Source organism: Mauremys reevesii, linkage group 9 (genome assembly GCF_016161935.1).
Source record: "Mauremys reevesii isolate NIE-2019 linkage group 9, ASM1616193v1, whole genome shotgun sequence".
Lineage (NCBI taxonomy): Eukaryota > Metazoa > Chordata > Testudines > Geoemydidae > Mauremys > Mauremys reevesii.
In genome coordinates this window covers 69,712,240-69,732,758 of record NC_052631.1, presented here as the reverse complement: position 1 = coordinate 69,732,758, position 20,519 = coordinate 69,712,240, and the positions used below count along the sequence as shown (strand labels likewise).

General features: G+C 40.8%; 1 long non-coding RNA gene across 1 annotated transcript in view; it reads right to left on the bottom strand.

Moving 5' to 3' along the window:
• Positions 1-985: 985 nt before the first annotated feature.
• Positions 986-20,519, bottom strand: part of LOC120372340 — a 36,406-nt gene continuing 16,872 nt past the window's right edge. Inside the window, exons 2-4 of the long non-coding RNA XR_005584907.1 lie at positions 10,857-10,909; positions 10,347-10,517; positions 986-2,110 (exon numbers count right to left, since the gene is read on the bottom strand). This is a non-coding gene — a long non-coding RNA (uncharacterized LOC120372340). The remainder of the gene's footprint in view (positions 2,111-10,346; positions 10,518-10,856; positions 10,910-20,519) is intronic.

The window sequence follows — 20,519 nt, the reverse complement described above, 5'->3', positions numbered from 1 at the left end:
TCATTTTAGCTCCTGGCCTGACCCTTCACCCCCAGCCCTGTGCTCAGTGCACTCCCACCCTCAGGTCAGTGCAGAGAGAGGAAGAGAATGGCCAGAACCAGGGAGAAGGTAGGTACCCACTTTATGTGGGCAGGGCCGGGACCACAGACCGGCAGCGGGGTGAGCGGGTCTGTCAGCCGGGATCCCAGCTGGCAGGATCCGGTGGATGGAACCCTTGAGAAACAGTGGGCTAAGCCGCTCAGTCCACTGCCGGTCTGGGGTCACAGCCACCGGCCCCGCACAGCCCGCTGCTGGTCTGGGGTTCTGGCTGCCGGATCCTTGCCAGCCGGGGTCCCGGCCACAGGCCTCGCTCAGCCCGCTGCTGGCCTAGATGAACAGAACCCCAGACCAGCAGCGGGCTGAGCGGGCCGGCGGCGTAAGATCATCATTTTAATTTCATTTTAAATGAAGCTTCTTAAACATTTTGAAAACCTTGTTTATTTTACAATACAACACTAATTTAGTTATATAATATATAGACTTATAGAGAGAGACCTTCTAAAAAAACATTAAAATGTATTACTGGCATGCAAAACCTTAAATTAGAGTGAATAAATGAAGACTCGGCACACCGCTTCTGAAAGGTTGCCGACCCATGGAATGGAGCATGGCCAACAGTTGGTCCAAGACTGGTTATCGGGTCCTACAATTTACATTCTCCACTTACTCTTGATAGAGAATAATCTTTGTAATTTCCTGTCACAGGATGACAGTGGCCCTTTTAGAGATAACAGGGGCCATCACATATGTGCCTCATTAGCTGATTCCCAATTGGGCTTAAAAGAAGGCAGCTAGGCCCTAGGAATGTGACCTAGTGACTCAGAGCAGAGACAGTCTATGAGAATCAGTCAGGAACAGGGCAAGCAAGAACTACCTGGGAAACAGAAGACAGGAGGAGGTCTCTGCAGATAGCAGAAATCTCTCTAGGCCCTCCCTGGAAAGCAACTAAAACTGGAGGGTCAGAGATGGCTGGGGAGGAAGTGTGGAAAGAGATGCTGGGGCTGATCATTGATGGAGTTCAGGGACTTGGCCATGATTTAAGTGCACAGGACTTTTGTAATGAGTTAACCCCATAAGGGCTATTTATACTTGGCAAGCATTTAAAGACTATTTCAGGGGACTATGAAGGGGGACTGAGGCAGGTGTGCCTGTCATGCCATGGCATGCTGCAGAACGTTGCTCCAGGGGGGGAGTTTCCTTTCTGTAGTGCCCTTTCTAATCCCTTTCAGACTCAGCAACTGATGATAGAAATAAATTATTCTCAGGCAAACCTTCTAATTCTTCTCTATTTCCTCACAACTGAGGATTTTCTTTGGACCATGAATTATTTCCTTATAATTGTTCTTGAACCAGCCTTTTCCTTTTCTCCAGGTGAAGAAAACTTTTCAAACTTATTTTGTGTAAAAAAGAAGGGTAAAAGGAGTACAAAGAGGGTTTTTTGCACATATTAGAGCATGTTTGTAACTTTTGATCTTGATGACTCTGTAACTAATCTTTCTCTCAGGTCAGGCTCTTCCATTGTGAGCCTGATCATTTGGTTAAGATATAGCTTGAAAGTATATTTCACAGCAAGCAGAATTTACCTTTTGCCCTTCTGCTGTACCTTTAACTTTCTCAACAAAGAAAGCTAATGGACACTACCATTATTAGTTGACCTTCTCTCACTGGACTTGGGACTCTCAAAGTTTATTTTTTTATCAGATGCTCTCATGCCTTTGACATGAGCAATCCATTCTTTCCACGTCAGGATGTCTAATTACATGTTTCTTGCTCAGTTATAGTCTGTTTCCATACCAGTGGCATCTTTCTCAATTATTTTCTTATGTAAGTTGTTGTCCTCCTCTTTTCTATCTTCCACCAGGTGGTATCCAATCAAGGGCTTGTCAGGTTTTTCTTTTTGACATCTGTACAACATTTCCAAACCACTCTACCTTCTTTCTCAAATCATTATAAAGCTGAATTGAGAGAAACGTGAAATTTATAACACTTCATCTGCTGAAATATGGCCGGTGTGGAGGGGTGAAAGTTACTGAGCCATGTAAGAAATATGGTTTTATTGCTGATTGCCAACCTGAGAAAAAGAAATACACAAGATATTCTGTCAAACATATAATTATTAATTCTACTTGATTAATTGCTTAGATATGGCAGATACTGTAAAATTGTAAATCAATTTGCAGCAGACGTAAAACTCTGATCCTTTTTGACCAGCCTTTACAGCTGGTCTAGGTATTGGTAAAGCAGTCTTTAGACCAGATGTAAAAATATGTAGAAATACTGTTGCCGGAAGAAACTTCAGTTTCAGAGAGAGGGTTTTGCGGGTGTTGGAGAGGAGGTAGAAAAGAGCTCTCACCCACAAAATTAGCTGGTTATGAAGGAGGATTCATGTTAATGAACCATTCTCATTCTGTTTCCAAAAATTATGCACAAAATCATGGCAAATACCTTTTGTGCTAGTGTGACTATTTTCAGACTACCCAAATGCTTTATTTAGGAGTGGAGATTAAGACATTATTGTTATAGAACCAGAAACCAAGCACAAATAACTCACCTCCTTAACGCTTGATTTATATTATTTTATTTCATTTTGCTCAATGACCCAGTTTTCCTACCTCACACACTTTTAATTTCTCTACATACTTTAAACATAATAAGAATTATTGACTGGAAATATTCAATGTCAAGTGGCCCATTGAGTTTGTACAGTGAGCCAGTATAAAGGACGGTATACATTGGTATTAACCCCAGCTTTAATCCTGTGGTGTAGGGAGGTTTTTATGTTTTGATATCAAAGTCACATGCTCTTAGGCATCTCTTCTGCAAATTAAGCATTCAGATCAGTGGGCAAAGCCCAATTAAAATAATGCCACAACTCAGCAGTAACAAGAATACTCTGACCTTCTGGGTTGTTAACAATATATCTTGCCAGCACAGGTACACTTCTTCCCATAAAAGTATTTCATTACCATTGCACTTTGAAAGAAGTGATAAACATCCAGTTTAATATGATGCCAATTACTGCCTGGACTGCTCTCCCTCTCTATCTCCTTCTGCAAAGCAATCTGAACATTGCTCTAAATTTCTCAGATATTTTCCCCCACCTAAAGGCTGCTTGGATGAGATGCAAAATTTGATTCAAGGTGTTTATCCAACTCTCTCTTGATGGGAATTTATATTTCCATGTGATTCCCACATAGAGGAAACCCCACATCAACTATTCAATTTTGTCCTTTACATAGTGTTATAATGGAGCTGGAGCCTTTATGGAATAAGTGATCGAACAGCCAATATTTCCAACAACAAAAAAGTGTAAAAATTAGTTTTCAAGGCACTCCTAACGTAAGCTTGGCAGATGCATTAATAGCAAAACACAAAAAAATGTATAGTTTCTTGGCAAGACTAATCCAAGCTCATTACTCCTTGTCAGCTATAAGCAAAGTAAAATTATCAAACTTAACATGCAATTGCTCCAAAACAAATAATTAAGATCAGCTACAAGGTGAAATAGTCATATGTTTGGGGGTTAATCCAAAACCCAGGAAATTTGGATTTCCTTAACCAAGCAAATGCTTTCAAGTCTTGTCTACATTTCTCCTATGTTTGTGCCTTCTTACTTGCAGCTCCTTTCCTCTCTATCCTGATTCTAGGTGCAAAAAAAAAAAAAAAGAAATTGTGCCAATAAACTCTCTAGACAAACCACATGCCTTGGACACAGAAATTTTCAGTTATGCAATTCTCCTAGACTGTGGGACAGATGGGTATGATAGGGCTGTGGTGATTTAGAAAAGTGTCATGTATCTGACTGCGAATATTGAAGTCCAAAATGTTTTCTTAATGGTGCCTGAACAAAATTAAGTGGAACCTCTTGCCCTTATAGGTAGAATATGGTTGAAGAGAGGATAATGGTTATTTGTTAATGTATTCATTGAGAGAAAATCCACTTACTTGCTCTGGAGACCTTTTGAAATGCTGTTCTATTTATTAGCTGAACAATGACATTTTTTAAAATTTCTGGCCTTCTTACAAATAGTTCACTAACAAATCAGCACAGGAAGCTAATGGAGAGGTATGAAAAAGAAAATCTCAGAGCATCATTTTGTGACCAGACCATTGGGTTACTCAAGGAGCAAATGCATCCTGTGATTGCAGTACAGACTTATCCTAAAAGATGTACATACAATATCAGATCACAGCCTAAGAAAGGTTGGAAGGATACAATGGGAGCTTGGGGGTTTTATGCCAGGGCTGAATTTGGCCCATAGAATCAGGAAAGGTCTGTTAGGGTATTTACATTACAAATATATCTATGAAATTTCAGGACTTTATATTCCATTTAGTATATCGAAGAATTGATCATTGCAACACCCTTTTTGAGGATTACTATCTGCACTTTACTGTTGGAGAAGCTGAGTCAAAAAGAATAAGGGATTTGCCTAATGCTGCAGAGCAGCATTGTCCTACTGCAATATCTGTGAGCTCTAGAGCAACGGTTTTGCAGAAAATGTCTCTCTCCACTCAGCAATAGGAGGATGACCATATTTTCTTTTAAGTTGTCTCAACACTACTTAATTTTAAGTGTTTTTTTTTTAAACACAGTTTTAGGAATTTGTAGCTTTATACTGAAACCCACAAATAGAACTGGTTTAATTAATTGCTAGTAATTTACGCAGCAAATATAGTTCCTTTTTATGTTTGTGAATTATCCACAAAATATTGATTTTGTTTAAAATTAGAGTTGGCTGAATAATGAAAAATGTTCTAAGTAAAAAGCCAAAACTTCCACAAAATAAACATAGACAAAACTTCAAAAGGTTTCAATAAATAGAAGGAAACACTAACTTAGCTGCTCTAATTTTTCCATATTCAGGACGTTTTGAGACGTTAGAGTGGCAAAGTTACAGAGTTTCATTTTTCCTTTTGCTGGAATAGTTATAAAAAAAGTTAGAATGGAGAAAATGAAAAAAAATCCTAGACATTACCAATTTCAAGGTCAATAGGTGAGAAAACAAGAATCAGATTTCTTTTCATAAAACATTTTGCAGAAAAGTTAAAGAAACTGTTTCATTTCAAGCCTTGTGATAAGGAAACAACTCCAAAATTCTGATGTTTAAATGTAACTCTTCTTCAATTTTCAACAAGCTTGAATAGTTACTCTGTCATCACAATGCAGTGACTGTGTGCTTGAGTTGGAACAAGCTAACATATTATAGTATACAACTCAACATTGGAATTTGACACTTCTGCTCTTCAGATTGTTGCAATCTCTTTACCCTACTATTGTATTTAACAGAAATGTCATCCTTTGATTAGCTCAGTTTACATTATTTGAATATTTACTGAATACGTGAGATTGTGATAAATATAAGTAAGCCAATTAATCAGTCTGTGAAAACATTTTAAATAGCTGTTTCACTTTACATTGAATAATTAATAATGAGGGTCATTTATCTGGAGATAACAACAGTCTATTGCAGGATATTAACAGCTGAATGTAACATTTACTTTCCTGATTTCCAGGTCAGAGTGATGGTGTGTTCTCTCCACTCCCAAGATTAATTTATGCATTTATTCTTATGCATGGTGTTGTAAACTCTGTGGCTCAAATTAATTGCTAGGAGTAGCTGGGCACACTTGAAAATCAGGCCACTTAAGTAAATGCCAAATAGAGCATGGCCATTTCATTGGAAATTTGACCTTTGTTTTCATTCCACATTGGAACAAAAATAAAACCTTTGGAAAACAGGGGCTGTGTGTGTACCTCCCTTTCATCTGGTGGTGAGGGCATCAGCCAGGGATATGGAAGACCTCAGTTCAAGTCCTACACACCTGATTCAGAGCAAAGTTTCTCATCTCAAACCAGTTTGAATCCAGAAAAGCAGGGACTTGAAATGGATCTTCAACATCCCAGACAATGCCCTAAGCATCAGGCTATGGAGTGTGAGCTCTCCTTGTCCCTCTACCCTTGTTTTCTCTCCGATCCCTTAAAAACAAACAAAACAAAAATCAACCAAACAACTCTCCACCCTCACCTCCCCAGACCACTTTGTTGAAACAGATTAGTCTCTCCAAAAGTGATTGTGACTTCAACCAAAATACATATTTTGACAAAATTTCATTTAATTGAAAGTGTTCCATCCAGTTCTACTCAGAAAACTAACTCTAGGTTCCTTTTTAAAATACGTTAAGATATGAGTGTTCTGATTAGCAAGCAACGCTGTAAAATTTTTAATGCAGGTGAACTACGGTTCCAACCTCTTCAAAATTCATAGATACTCTTGCATGCCACATAAAGATGTGGAAAATTTGGACCAATAATTAATAAAATGGTTTTCAAACTTCATAAACCATAAAATAACTATTCTTTGGATGACCCAAGGACAAAAATTCTGATCACTAGACAATAACACTTAACAGAACCTGGGCTTACAGCAGTCATCTACAGTAACTGCTCACTTAATGTTGTAGTAATGTTCCTGAAAAATGTGACTTATGCAAAACAATGTTAAGCAAATCCAATATCCCCATAAGAATTAATGTAAATGGGGGGGGTTATGTTTCAGGGAATTTTTTTTTTGCCAGAAAAAAAAATTATATATGTATACAGTATAAGTTTTAAACAATTTTAAACTGTTGAATATTGTACACAGCAATGAATGATTGTGACGCTTGGTTGAAGTGGTGGAGTAAGAGGGTAGAATATTTCCTGGGGAACGCCTTGCTGCTAAATGATGAACTAGCACTCGGCTGAGCCCTCAAGGGTTAATATGCTATTGTTAATGCAGCCTCACATTCTACAAGGCAGCATAGACTGAGGCAGGAGGAAAGAAACACACTAGATGCAGGGCAGTAGCTGCAAACACTTCTCTGCAAAAACTGAACATGATGATGAGCCCATGCTATCCAGCTAGAGTGCACCACTCCCTCCTCCTGACAGCACATGCATGGCTGCACAGGTGCTGACTTTCCAAAGTGCTGGGGAGTGCATGCATGAGTGAGAGAGGCATGCATTGCCCCTTTAAGTATGTGATGCCACTTCAAGTACATTGTCCTTTTAAGCAGATCAACCAGTTCAAACAGGAAGCAACAGCTTCCAGCAAGCTCTATCCTTTCTGTCCCTTGTCCCTGCCTGCAGGTATATGGGATCTTGGGGAACAATTACCACACGGGTGGGGTGCAAAATAAACTTTATTAAGAAAATACAAAACCAGGGAAAATTCAATAGTGAGGGGTATGGGTTGTTAAGGTAGACAATTGGGCAGGGGGTTCTTTTTTGGTAAACAGTAAGGGGGTTTCAATAGTGGGATACAACACAGTAGGATACAATACAGTGGGTAATCAGTTAACACTGAGGTATAAATATAACAGGTAGCTAGCGATTTCTATGTAAAAAGGTGTGTCACAGCAGCATATAACCAACAGTTATGGATAAAATGTGTTAAATAACAAACAATTCCAGGTAAAAATGTGTCACAGTGGTGTAAATGTAGAATGTGAGGGGTATCAGAAAGGAAGAAAGTAACCAATGGGGTTTTATGCTAGAGATTTAAACTTAGTGAGACAGAGCAAACAGGCTGCAAGCTTAAGCAGCAGAGATAGTGTAACAAGGTAGAAAGACACAGAGAAGCTGGGGGTGTGTGTGTTTGCAGTGGGAAGACAGACAATTACAATTATACAGAACACAGCAAAATCTTATCTATGAGCTAACTTAACCAAGACTACACAAATTAAAACACAATGCAACAATTCTCTAAGCCTAACTTACAAAGTATAATGCTAAACTTAACTTAATGGGTGTACCTTATGCTAAGGATAGTTCCAGAGGGCTGAGTGGTGTGTGTCCAGGACACAGCTCCAAAGAGGGGTAGAGGGGGTGACTGCAGCAGTGGATACAGCTGAAAACAGTCCAAGGCAAAGCCCACAGGAGCAGAACTTAGCAGCAGCAGCAAACTTATTTTCAGTGGCAGAGTGCCACGGGATTTAAGAGAGAGGTTTTAAAATGCAGACCAAGGTTTAGCTTGAGTCTGTGTGCTGGGGAGACAGAGCCAGCAGCACTGTGTGCTGGGGAGACAGAGCCAGCAGCTAAAATAATAAAATAAAAAGTATAGAAAGTTTCACAGAGGGATTCTTACCATCCCACAAGGCAGCAGCAGAGGCAGAAGCAGCAAGAACATCAGAAGGCTCGGTACAGTCTTGATAATCAGGAGATCTCTCAGGCAGCAATTCGTTCTTCGTGGGGGGGTTTCAAAAATGGGGGTACGCTCAAAAATAAAACGAGAGCGGAGAAAGGACCCCCAGAACCGCTGGTTGATCAGACCAGGCAGCAATGCAAGAACCTTTCTGAAGTCTGTTCAAAAAATGTCTGTTTATAAAAGGCAAACCCTGGCAGCTTCCCGCCAGTAACTCTGATTGGCTCCCCCTCTTACAGGTAGGAGAGAAGGCAGAGAAAAAAAACCTGCAGGCAGCCACCAAGACATGTTTGGACTAGTCCTGAGCCCAGAGGTATGACTCATGCCCAGGATCTTAAAAACACAATAGGTCTTGCAGCTCTGGACAGAGCCTACCCTACACCAAGCCCAGGTTTTAACAAGGTGATAACAGGACTAACCCTTTGAACAGGGCAGTGGTCCCACTTAGCATAAGTGGCCATCCCTTTGAGAAGGGCAATGACTTTGGTTAGACAACTTAAAGGGCCCCCCCTTTGAGAAGGGCAGAGGCCCTGGTAAACAACTTAACAGCCAGGGAGGGGCGGCCACAGGAGGAAAACAAGAACAAAATGGAGTAAGGGGACAGCTGTAAGAACAAAATGGAGCTGTAACAGACATCCCTGAGCCCTCTCTCACTCCTCCACTTGGTGGAGAGGGGGTACAAAGCGGGGGGGGGGGAGGGTAGGAGCAGGGGGACATCCCGATATCAGCACCCCTCTGGCCCCCTCCACCAGCAAGCAGGTAGCTCCCGGGAATAGCTCCAAGGCAGAGGGCAGGTCAGGAGCAGCAGGGCAATGAAGGGAAGGACAGCTGAACTAATGCTGGGCAGCTGCGGAGCCATATACCTTATAGGGAATTTAGGGGAGATGATGGGGAGAGAGTGGCTACAGCGCCCCCCCCCCACCCCGGTTCTAATCCCCACAAGAAGGGGCTTCTCTTCCAGAAAATCCTGCAAGCAGTGGACAAAGCAGGCAGCTGCCAAACAACGTTATAAGGGAGCATTGTGCAACTTTAAATGAGCTTGTTCTCTAATAGATCAGCAACGTAACAATGTTAATCGGGACGTTAAGTGAGGAGTTACAATACTTGGATGCCATGGGGTTCAGATTGATTAATCAAAAATAGTCACATTTTTATGTACCTTATGCAGTGTCAAACACATATGTTGATTAGTTACATATTTTGGTCAAAGATCATATATGCACTACACAGGGGCGGCTCTAGGAATCTGGCCGCCCCAAGCACGGCGGTATGCCGCAGGGGGGCGCGCTGCCGGTCGCCGGTCCCGCGGCTCCAGTGGAGCTTCTGCAGGCATGCCTGCGGGGGTCCACCCGAGCCGCGGGACCAGCGGACTCTCCGCAGTCATGCCTGCGGAAGGTCCGCTGGAGCTGCCTGCCGCCCTGCCGGCAAAATACCGCCCCAAGTGCGCGCTTGGCGCGCTGGGGTCTGGAGCCGGCCCTGGCATTACAAACCACAATCTAGACAAAGTTTGGCTGACCATGTATGATTCACACATGGAAGATATACACCATGTCAACATGGGAATTCCCTTGATGTTCACAGTGTGTGGAAAGGGGTGCACAAGAAATAAGTAGATGGTATTAAAAAAACCTGGACATTTGGAAAGATGACAATTGTCCTTGGAAGATGCATCAGAGTCCTTTGCTTGCATCTTAGTCAGGATCTCCTTTTGTATTTATGTTGTGGCTCTGGGCATTTGAGGACAATTAGGTAATTATAGAGTACAATAATTTCATTGCCAAAAAGTTATTAGAAAATTTATTTTTGAACTTCAGGATCAAAAAAGGTAAATGCTACCCATTACTCTACTTGATCCACTGAGAGATGTCAAACTGAGCATTTCTATTTCCCTTTGCACTTGAAAGAGGTCACAGAGAAGAACCAGAGATTTAACAGCTGTCTGAACAGCGTATTCAGTATCAGAAAAGATGAATGAGAGAAGAGAAGGTAATAGGTATGTGAACTATGTTCTTTTGAGCCTAGCTTTTAATTCTATTCCTGCTGGAGGACGTCCACTTCCACACATGGGAAATTAGGTAAATGATAACCCTGTCATACTGGCCACTGCTGATCATGACACACCTTCACTACAGACAAGAGGGAAGGAGGGGAAAAAGGTTTCGGTCTGAGCTTCATCAGCATTTCCTATTTTGCCACCACTGACTGATGAAATGGTTGTTTAGAAAGTATTCTCTCCTTTTGTGAAAAAGTACATCATCTCTCGTGTGCCTGGATTGGATCCTAAGAATAGTCCTGAAAATAGATTACCATTATGAGCAGGGCCAGCTCCAGGCACCAGCGAAGGAAGCAGGTGCCTGGGGCAGCCAATAGAAAGGGGCGGCACTCCATCTGTTGTTGGGGCGGCACGTCTGGGTCCGTGGCAGCAATTTGGTGGCAGGTCCTTCAGTCCTTCGCTTCCTCTTTGGCGGCAGCTCAATCGGGTTTTCTTTCTTTTTTTTTATTTTTTCCTTCACCGCCACTGTTCCACCCAGGGCACTGAGGATAATTCAGGCCTCAGTTCTGCAAATATGTACATGTGTGCTTAACTATCCCCATGTGAGCAGTTCCATTGAATTCAGTGAGACTACTTACATGGACAACAGTTCTTTGGTAGACGAGTTTGGCCAGATGGATAAACTGATGCCCTGTAATGTTAACAAAAGAACAAGTAAGGCTTCACAAGGAAGTGTGCTATATGGAATAATCTGTCAAGTAACTGGTTGGATATTCACTATTGCTGTTTGATCTTGTGTTTGAAGAACAAGCATAAAATAGGTTCATTTTCTCTATTTCTTTTTTCTTGCTCCTCAGGTGTTTATTTGAGCACTTCAAGAATTTGGTCTTGTTAAAAAAAGTACATATTAAATGGATTAACAACTGGCTGCTAGGTTTCAAGATGTAATTGTAAATGGGGAATCATCATTGAGCAACTGTGTTCTTGTTGGGTCCCTAAGGTAGGTCCATGCAATTAAACACCTATGGCTAGCCCATGTCAGATGACTCAGGCTATAAGGGTGTTTAATTGTGGCATACATGTTGGGGCTTGGGCTGGAGCCTGAGCTCTGGGATCCTTCCCCCCATTATAGGGTCTGATAAATGAGAGGAGGGGTAGCTCCCTTTTGTGGGCACCAACCCCCCAGTTAGCTATAGAATCCCTCTTGGTAGCTGTGCTCTACTTGCTTTACCTGTAAAGGGTTTAAAAGTCTGGCTGGATGCACAGGTAAAGGGAAGTGAATGGGCACCTGGTCAAAAGAGCCAATGGGAAGACAAGAACTTTTTAAAATTGAAACAAGACTCCCCTTTTGTTGTCTGTTGTTCTCTGGGGAAGAGGGATACAGGGCAGCATTTATGCTGTGAGAAGCTGAAGGCCAGGTATGAAAATCATCAGAATCATACCTAGAAATTGCTTATTTGGAAACCCAGATGTGTAAGTAGATCAAAAAGATGCAATTAGGGTTATTTGTTTTATTTCTTATTGGTTTGTGGACTCCTCTGTGCTAACCCCAGGTGCTTTTGTTTTGCTTGTAACCGTTAGCCTGAACCTCAAGAGCGCTATCTTGACGCTTAATTTCTGTAATTTTTTTTTTAAGATTTAGCAAAAAGCCTAAGTTTCAGGTGTATTTTTTTTAATACATTTATTTTACCTTTTTTGTGTCCCTAAGAGTTTTGTGCATATGTTGTTTAATTAGCTGGTGGCAACAGCTGATTTCCTTTTTTTTTTCTTTCTTTCTCAGCTTTTCCCCGGAGGGGTGAGGGTGAAAGGGCTTGAGGGTACCCCACAGGGAGGAATTCCCAAGTGCTCCTTCCTGGGTTCTCAAAAAGAGGTTGGGTTTTTTTCCCACTTGGGTAGTGACAGCATCTACCCATCCAAGGTCAGAGAAAAGCTGTAACCTTGGGAGTTTAATACCAGCCTGGAGTGGTCATATTAATTTTTAGAATCCTTGCGGGCCCCACCCCCACCCCCCTTCTGCACTTGAAGTGCCAGAGTGGGGAATCAGCCTTGACAGGGTCCCTGAGCATGAATATCTACATTGCAATTAATCCACCTGATATGGGCCAGCCCTGGGTATCCAAAATTACAGTTTAGATGCACCCTCAGGGATGCATCTAAAGGGATGTTCTTGACCCTATGCTGTTATCCATGACCCAGAACAAAACAAAATTATTACTGATATAGTCTGCACATGACAAAAAGCTAGCGGAAGTCGTAAATAATGAAAAGGATGGGTCACTGATAGAGTGATCTGGATGGCTTCATAAACAAGGTGTAAGCAAACAATATGCATTTTAGTACCGCCAAGTGTGAAGTCACACATCTTCGTACAAAGAATGTACACAATATTTAGAGGATGGCGGACCTCTATCATTGAAATCAGCGACTCTGAAAAGGACTTCGGTGTTATGCTGGATAATCAGGTGAACATAAGTTCCCAGTCTGACAATCTGGGCAAAATAACTAAAGTGATCCTTGCGTGTATGGACAGGAGAATATCAAGTAGAAAGGTTGTATTCCCTCTGCATTTTGCATTTGTGTGACTACTACTGCAATATTGAGTCCATTTGTGGTGCCGCAATTCAGGATGGATGTTGGTAAATTACAGAGGGTTCAGAAGAGAGCTGAGTCTGATTAAAGAATTATAAAATATGTCTTATGATGCACAATCTATTTAGCTTAACAAAGAGAAGGTTAAGAGGTAACTTGATTACAGTAAACAAGTACCTACATGGGGTACAGACATTTGATAAGAGGGGTCTTCAGTCTTGACATAGGTATAACAACATTCAACGGCTGGAAGTTAAACCTAGACAAAGTCAGCCTAGAAATAATGTGCATATGTTTAAGAGTCACCTTAATTAATCATTGGAAGAGTTTATCAAGTGAATTTTCCATCACTGGAAATTTTAAAAATCAAGACTGGAGGTTTTTCCAAAAGGTATTTCCTGGTTCAAACAGGAATTAATTCAGGGAAGTCCTATGGCTAGAGCCCTGCAAATCTGCAGGGATCAATGGACTATTTGGGTGGATCACGGATTGGATGTGGATACAAATTTTGTATCTGCTCAGGGCTCTACCTATGGCAGCAGTTCTCAAACTTTAGCAACCTCAAGACCCCCATTTTGATTTAAAATTTTTCAAGGATCCCCAAGCCCCTCCCTGTTCAGCTCTTGCCCCACTCACTTCCCCATGGCCACACACCTGCCCCACCCCCACTCACTCCATCTCCCTCTCTCCTTCGCTCGCTCTCCCCCACCCTCACTCTCTTTCAGCAGGCTCGGGCTAGAGGTTGGGGTGTGGGAAGAGATGAAGGCTCAGGGAGGGAGTTTGGATGTGGGGTTCAAGCTCTGGACTGAGGCGGGGGTTGGGGTGCAGGAGGGGGTGAGAGGTGTGGGCTCAGGGACCGAGTTTGGGTGCAGGGTGTGGGCTCTGGGCTGGGGCAGGGGATTGCGGTATGGGAGTGGGTGAGGGGTGTGGGCTCCAGCTGCATTTACCTTGGGTGGCTCCTGAAAGTGACTGGCACCTCCCTCTGACAACGGCTCCTAGGAGGGGGAGCCATGGAGTCTCCACGTGCTGCCCCTGCCTGCAGGCACAGCCCCCACAGCTCCCATTGGATGCAGCTCCCGGCTAATGAGATCTCCAGAGTTGGTGCTTGGGGCGGGGACAGCATGTGGAGACTCCCTGCACCCCTCAGGGAGCGGTGTGGAGCCTGGGCAGGTAGAAAGCCTGCTGCACTGCTGGACTTTTGGCTTCAGCCAGGAGGCACTGAGAGGGAGGGAGGGAGATGAGTTAATCAGCGGGGCCAGCGGACCCCCTGGAGTACTCTCAGGGACCCCCAGGTGTCCACGGACCCCAGCTTGAGAAACCCTGATCTATGGCCTATGATATACAGGAGGTCAGACTAAATAATCACAATGATCCTGTCTGCCTGAAAGACTGATTTATTGGCAATAGGACTCCTTATCAAAACAAAGAAAAAATAAAAGTTTATTTGAATTTGTCTCCTACATTGTTTTTTCCAAGCATTTCCTTGCTCTGATGCCAAGTCAGATTTATCTTACCCCACAGACCATAAAGCATTTACATGGTTTTAAAATGTGTGTACTTTTCCTCCCATATTGAAAAAACATGATATTAAGACATAACTGTCTATTTTCTCATATAAACAAACCTCTCACCCCCCCAATTTCCATGTAAAAATTGTCAGTGTAATAATCTGTCCTGTGAAAAAGCATAATAACTTAATTGCAGGGTTTTTATTTGTTAAAAATGTGCCCATAATCAGCAGGAAATAAAAACTATATTTAAAAAAAAAGACAACTAAAAAGGAAAATTCCAGTCCATAGATAAAATTCTATTTACTCAGTCTACCATTCACAAATAAAGACCTGAATAAAATATTATCATTGCAACATGTCCTGAAGGTGACCAACCAAGCTTTGCTGCACAAACAGGGAATTCCACTGGGGAGTGGGCTTCCAGACTTTTTAAACAAGATACGTCTCTTTTTCTAGCTCCAACATATTGCAACTCATTATGAATTGGATAATAAACTGGTGACAGTTCTGGAACAAAATGATGCATCTTGAGCCTCATGCCAATGTAGTTTTGGGGGAGAAATTCCATATTTTGGGAGGAAGAAAGGAAGGACACAGTTATCTGGCAGAGCTTTTTTGTGGGCATATTTAAGGGGGGCTGTTTGAAGGTGCTCAAGTATTTGGAATATTAGAAGTAGCTGTCGGCATGGAAGGATTTGTGGGAAAAAAATACAGGTAAGATGATAAACCACATTTATGATGGTGGACCCTTTATCACATGGATATCACCACTACTTATAAATATCTTTGAGGCAGGGACCAGATTTTTATTAGCTGACTCTGAAATACCACCAATATTTTGAGTGTTCATAGACAAATACATTCACACTCACACACACAGATTAATCCAAGTGCTAAGATTTTACTAGCTCCTGAAAAGACTTTTATTCCATTTCCAAAAGACAACTTTCTTCATTTGTATTCTCAAACATTCAGCATTACTTCAATCCTATTAAGTATCAGAGGGGTAGCCTTGTTTGTTGCTTTTTACAGATCCAGACTAAGAGTCCTGTGGCACCTTATAGACTAACAGATGTATTGGAGCATAAGCTTTTGTGGATGAATACCCACTTCGTCAGACGCATGTAATGATCATTACTAGAGACAGGTATAAATATGCAGGCCAGAATCAGTCTGGAGATAACGAGGTTAGTTCAATCAGGGAGGATGAGGCCCTCTTCTAGCAGTTGAGGTGTGAACACCAAGGGAGGAGAAACAACTGCTAGAAGAGGGCCTCATCCTCCCTGATTGAACTAACCTCGTTATCTCCAGACTGATTCTGGCCTGCATATTTATACCTGCCTCTGGAAATGTCCATTACATGCGTCTGACAAAGTGGGTATTCATCCACAAAAGCTTATGCTCCAATACATCTGTTAGTCTATAAGGTGCCACAGGACTCTTTGTTGCTTCAATCCTATTGTCAGTTTTCATTTTTTGTTTATTTTTAGTTTGTCTGACAAAATTGCATAGTCTGCACAATACCAAAGGCAAAAAACTAGTTCAAAAGTTATGTTCGGAATATATTTGACTCGAACTTGAATGATGAAAACAAAAAGGGAAGATAATCACGTACAATAGATGTAGGAACTATGGGAAAGAATAAAGAAATCTAATCTCATACATCAATTATGACAGTACACATTGGGAAGAAATAATAGAATTGACATGGTTCTGGACTGTTGTATCACATATGATCCACAAATATTCTAAAAAGAAATGTAGATAATATTAAATTAAGAAAACAAATTGCCCAATTATGCTCCCTTCTCAATCACTGGTGTTGACTAAGTGACCCTATTATACCCGATGGTTCACTTTGTTGCAAAAGTGCTATTACCAGAAAGAAGCTGAGCTCTACACAGTTTCTGTATAAATTGCTATATGACCCAGCTTGTGAACAGTATTTCATAGGAAGAATATTAGCTGCTGTATCTATAGGTCTATCTGGTGAAATAGCTCACTGTTTAGAGCAAACACCTAGTGTCTTCTTGATAAATAATCCCTGTAAGTGTATTCTCAACATGTCCCTAGGTTCAATGGGCTCAGTGGCCCACTTTGTTCCAGCTGGTTTCTTTACAACAGACAAATGATGCACTCCTGGACCCCTACATATTTATATTTTACTACTGCATGTAGGACAATCAAAGTACAACATTCAAATGAGCAGGGGAAAACTGTGACCATCTGGAAAGAATTTCAAGGGACTCATTTTTATTCTGCACTTGGCAATAGAAGCCAGACAATATTTATTTATTTTCACTGATTTTTCTCTTTTTCTCCATTTTACAAAGGTGAATTTTATTTTGCAACCTCAAACATCAGCCCTGCTGAGATTCTGTATAGGCTTAGGTGTTGGCTCGCAAAGATGATTGTGGGCTTAGGGCCCTAATCATCTTATGACAAACTACTAGGAACCCAAATACCACAGCGTTTATGCAGGCAAAATACATGTAGTCTTCATAGAACTTTGGTTGCTGCACCAGAATGAAACAGCAGCCAGCCAGCCAGCCGATGGTATTCAGTGCATTTCTGCTATAGACCCAGCAAAGAGAGTGCAGTACTGAGCTATTAAAAACAGTGTAGGGAAAAGGAACAAACACCACTTTAGATGTTTATAATTTTTATAAGTGTCTTTTTTTATATTAGTCTCCATCTTGGGACTAAAAATATTTAACTAAATTTCTTACGAATAATATAAACATTTTGAGCATTGCCCTCAAGTTCAAGGTTAACAAGGGAAAAGTTTCAAGATTAAGGATAACATTCCAGCCAAATTATTATTTCATTGTTGCCAAGTGGTTTTAAGATACACTCTTCCCTTTAAGTCACTATTTAGTCCTCTTTTTGAACAAAGAAGTTAACAAATAATATGGCAGAGCTGTGGATGAGTATCAATGCACGTGCTGTTATTAAAATAGCCATTAAAATAATGTTTTACCATCATTGTTTGAAGTTTTTAACAAACCTTTTTTTCAGTGAATTTTCTAGTTAACTGGTCCAATTGCAATATAGCCTAGTACAGAAAGTAGCAGGGAATGGCAATTTACATTTGACAATACAAGTATTAATTTAATATCTGTGATAACTGCAATTTGATTAGCACACCTGTCTAGAGACACCCAAGTAACCCTAAGATGAGCCGATAGAGCTCATTACAATGTGCAACATTAATATACTGCAGCTTATAACTGTTACTGCCTTTAATGGCTAGATAAGATGCCAGAGACCTTTTGTAGGATCATTCGTTGGCTTAGCCTGAAGCTAATGCAAAATAAATGTAAAGGCAAGTATTACAGTTAAATGGTAGTAGTTTAAATACAAAATATTACAAATTGGCAGCCAGACCTATTGCAGACTGTATATTTACAACTATTTCTATGCTGTTTAATAGGACATTAACATACATAAATCTGATTACCTACTCTCACACACCAAGGCATCATTCAATATATTTAACTATTTGCAGACTAGTTGCTCATCAACACCCTCTCCACGTTACAGATGAGACATTCACTTACCCTAAGTAAAATTTGAGGTTCCTAAAATTACCTTCTCATATGTATATTGTTACCACATTTTTAGCCTCAGGTTCTCACTTTGACACTGCTTCAGTAATGTTTTCCTATTTCTAGTCCAAAAATTAGTTTTGAGTGTATCGTATGCTAAAGCACAAAGGAATAGTGTTTGGCCGTGCTACTTACTGGAAAGGGATAAAGTATTCAAACTTGTACTGTGTAATCCACTTATCTATCTGTATGTATGAATTCTGTGCCCATCTGCTTAATATATTGAAACCTGTGCCCAATTGCCATCTTGAAACCTTCTACCATAATTATCAATGCCTGGGGCAATACCTCCATCTATGGTGGTTCAGAATTTGCTTAAGGGATTCTTCTGCATCAGGTGTGGGAAAAAAAGTTAAACAGATAAATTGCTCCTGCATTTTCATTTAGATTAGATAGCAAGGTAAAGAGGAAACTCAAGGGAAAGGAAAAGGAAACTGCCCTAATCTTGGTTGAGAGTAATTGTTATCTCTTCCAAAGGGATCATGAGGTTTGCTTGTTTTCTACCACAATGTATTTCATAAAAAAGTAGATACACTCTAAGTAATTGAAAAACCAAGTATGATCTATGCAGAATTTACTAAAAGTTTCACCAGTTCAGATATAAAAACCTGTGTTATCCTTTCAGGCAAATTTTATAATATCCTTTACAGCAGGCTAGTTCATGCTCCAAAGACTACTTTTAGGGCCAAATCCTGGATGCATTCAGTCAACTAAAGTCTTTTTATTGGTCTAATGAGACTAAGATTTGACTCTTTCTTCTGTAATTTAAATATGGTCCTATATATGGTCCTATACAGAATGTCTTACATTTGCAGAACAAGTTTTGTACCAGCTTTCAACTTGTGACTGTGCAAACTTGTCTTTCAATTGATAGAATTATTTTTCATCACCTGATCAACTTTCATAGCGACTGAATTACCAACCAAAATGACAATAATCCACTGAAGTTTCCAGTTTATCTGTTATATTAGAAAGAAAGCTACTAACCTCAGTGCTTACAGACCTTCTAAAAAGAGCAAACTTCTCAACAGGAAGCAAAGTACAGAGAAGAGTAAAAGAAGAAGAAGATGATGATGAAGAAGAAGAAGCAGCTTCATCTAGACACTCAGAAGACAATACTCATCTCTCCTCAACCAGAAACACAGTCTAATTAAATACAGCTGGAGATGGCACAAAAGAAATTCATTTAATTAACTGGCAACCTGCTGACACTGTAATTAAGCTATGAAAATGCAACTGCCTCATACCAGATTTTAAAAATTAGTCAATTACCTGTGCTGGGAAGTTTGCCTTACACCTTAAAGACAACTGGCAAACTAGTGAAAATGAACTTTATTGTGAATATGAAATTTCTTTATGTTTATATGTGCAGAAATAAAAAGACCTGTCATTGGTAGAATATAATGATAGGAAAAGTTTTGAGTACAGCAACAAGAAGTTCTGCTACCCTGTTTCTCCTCTAGAGAAGGAGTGTCAGACCAGTTTCAGAGGGTTATGACCACCCTCCCTTTCTTTATGAGTATGTGGGAGGGGAACATGCAAACTTTCTCTTGTAACTTGGGGTCTAAAAACTTTCCATACCATGTCAGAACATTCTGTGCAAAAAGCATTTTCCTTAACTGCTGCTTCTGCAGCTGTCTAGTAATGAACCTTTGGTTCAAGTATCAACTTGCTTGAATTTGCAATGTGCACTGCCAGTAGGAAAGTGACCAATTTCAGCCATTTTATCAACCTTTGAGTCTTTAGCTGAGATCCAGAATAAAGCACCACTTATTGTACTAACAGTTAAAACAAGTTGGAACAAGGAAGCTTTGTACTTTCCTCATGTTTCACTACCTAATGGAGCAAAGATAATGCTTCAGCTGAGTGGACATTAATGGAAGCCATCTGTGTACATTCTCACTCCTTTTCAAAAAGCCACCTCCATCGTGTCCTTTGAAGCCACTACTTACACATAATCCCTGTAATTGGTTTCTCCAGCAACATTTTTGAAAAAATGTTTTGAAATTATGTTGACCCTGATCTGTATCTATGCCCTTTATTAATAGTCTAGACAAAATGACAACAGTGTGTTACTTTTTAACGATCCCAGACTTTATAGCTTTGCAGCTGCTCTTAGAACCAACCAAAATGCAAAGTTTCAGAGTAAAATCTAATCCCAGGAAAAAAAAGCTATTGTGCAGATAGAACAGGTCTACAGTAGAACTTCTGTGTTCCTTTTCTGGCTATCATCCACGTGACTTGTCAGCCTGGGTGTAGTTGGGGGGAGGGCAATGCTTCCCTACCCTCCAAAAAATTGCAAGCCTCAGGGATGCATATAATTTGCCTCCTCCCCCAGGCACAGCTCCATTGGCCTGACAGGAGCTGCTCCCTGCAAATATAGAAGTCAAACTACACTTATGTTTATCAGCTATGTGTGCACTTAATAGAACTGTGTAGAGCACAGTGTGTGCACCTACACAATGCAGTGAAAGGCTTCAGCAGAGAGGAGCTGTTGTAGCCTATCCCCTCTGCCTTCTTGCTGCTGCAGCTATCCCTTGCAGTGGGAAGGCAGCAAGACATCCTATTGCTCAAAATAGCAGTGATGGGGAGG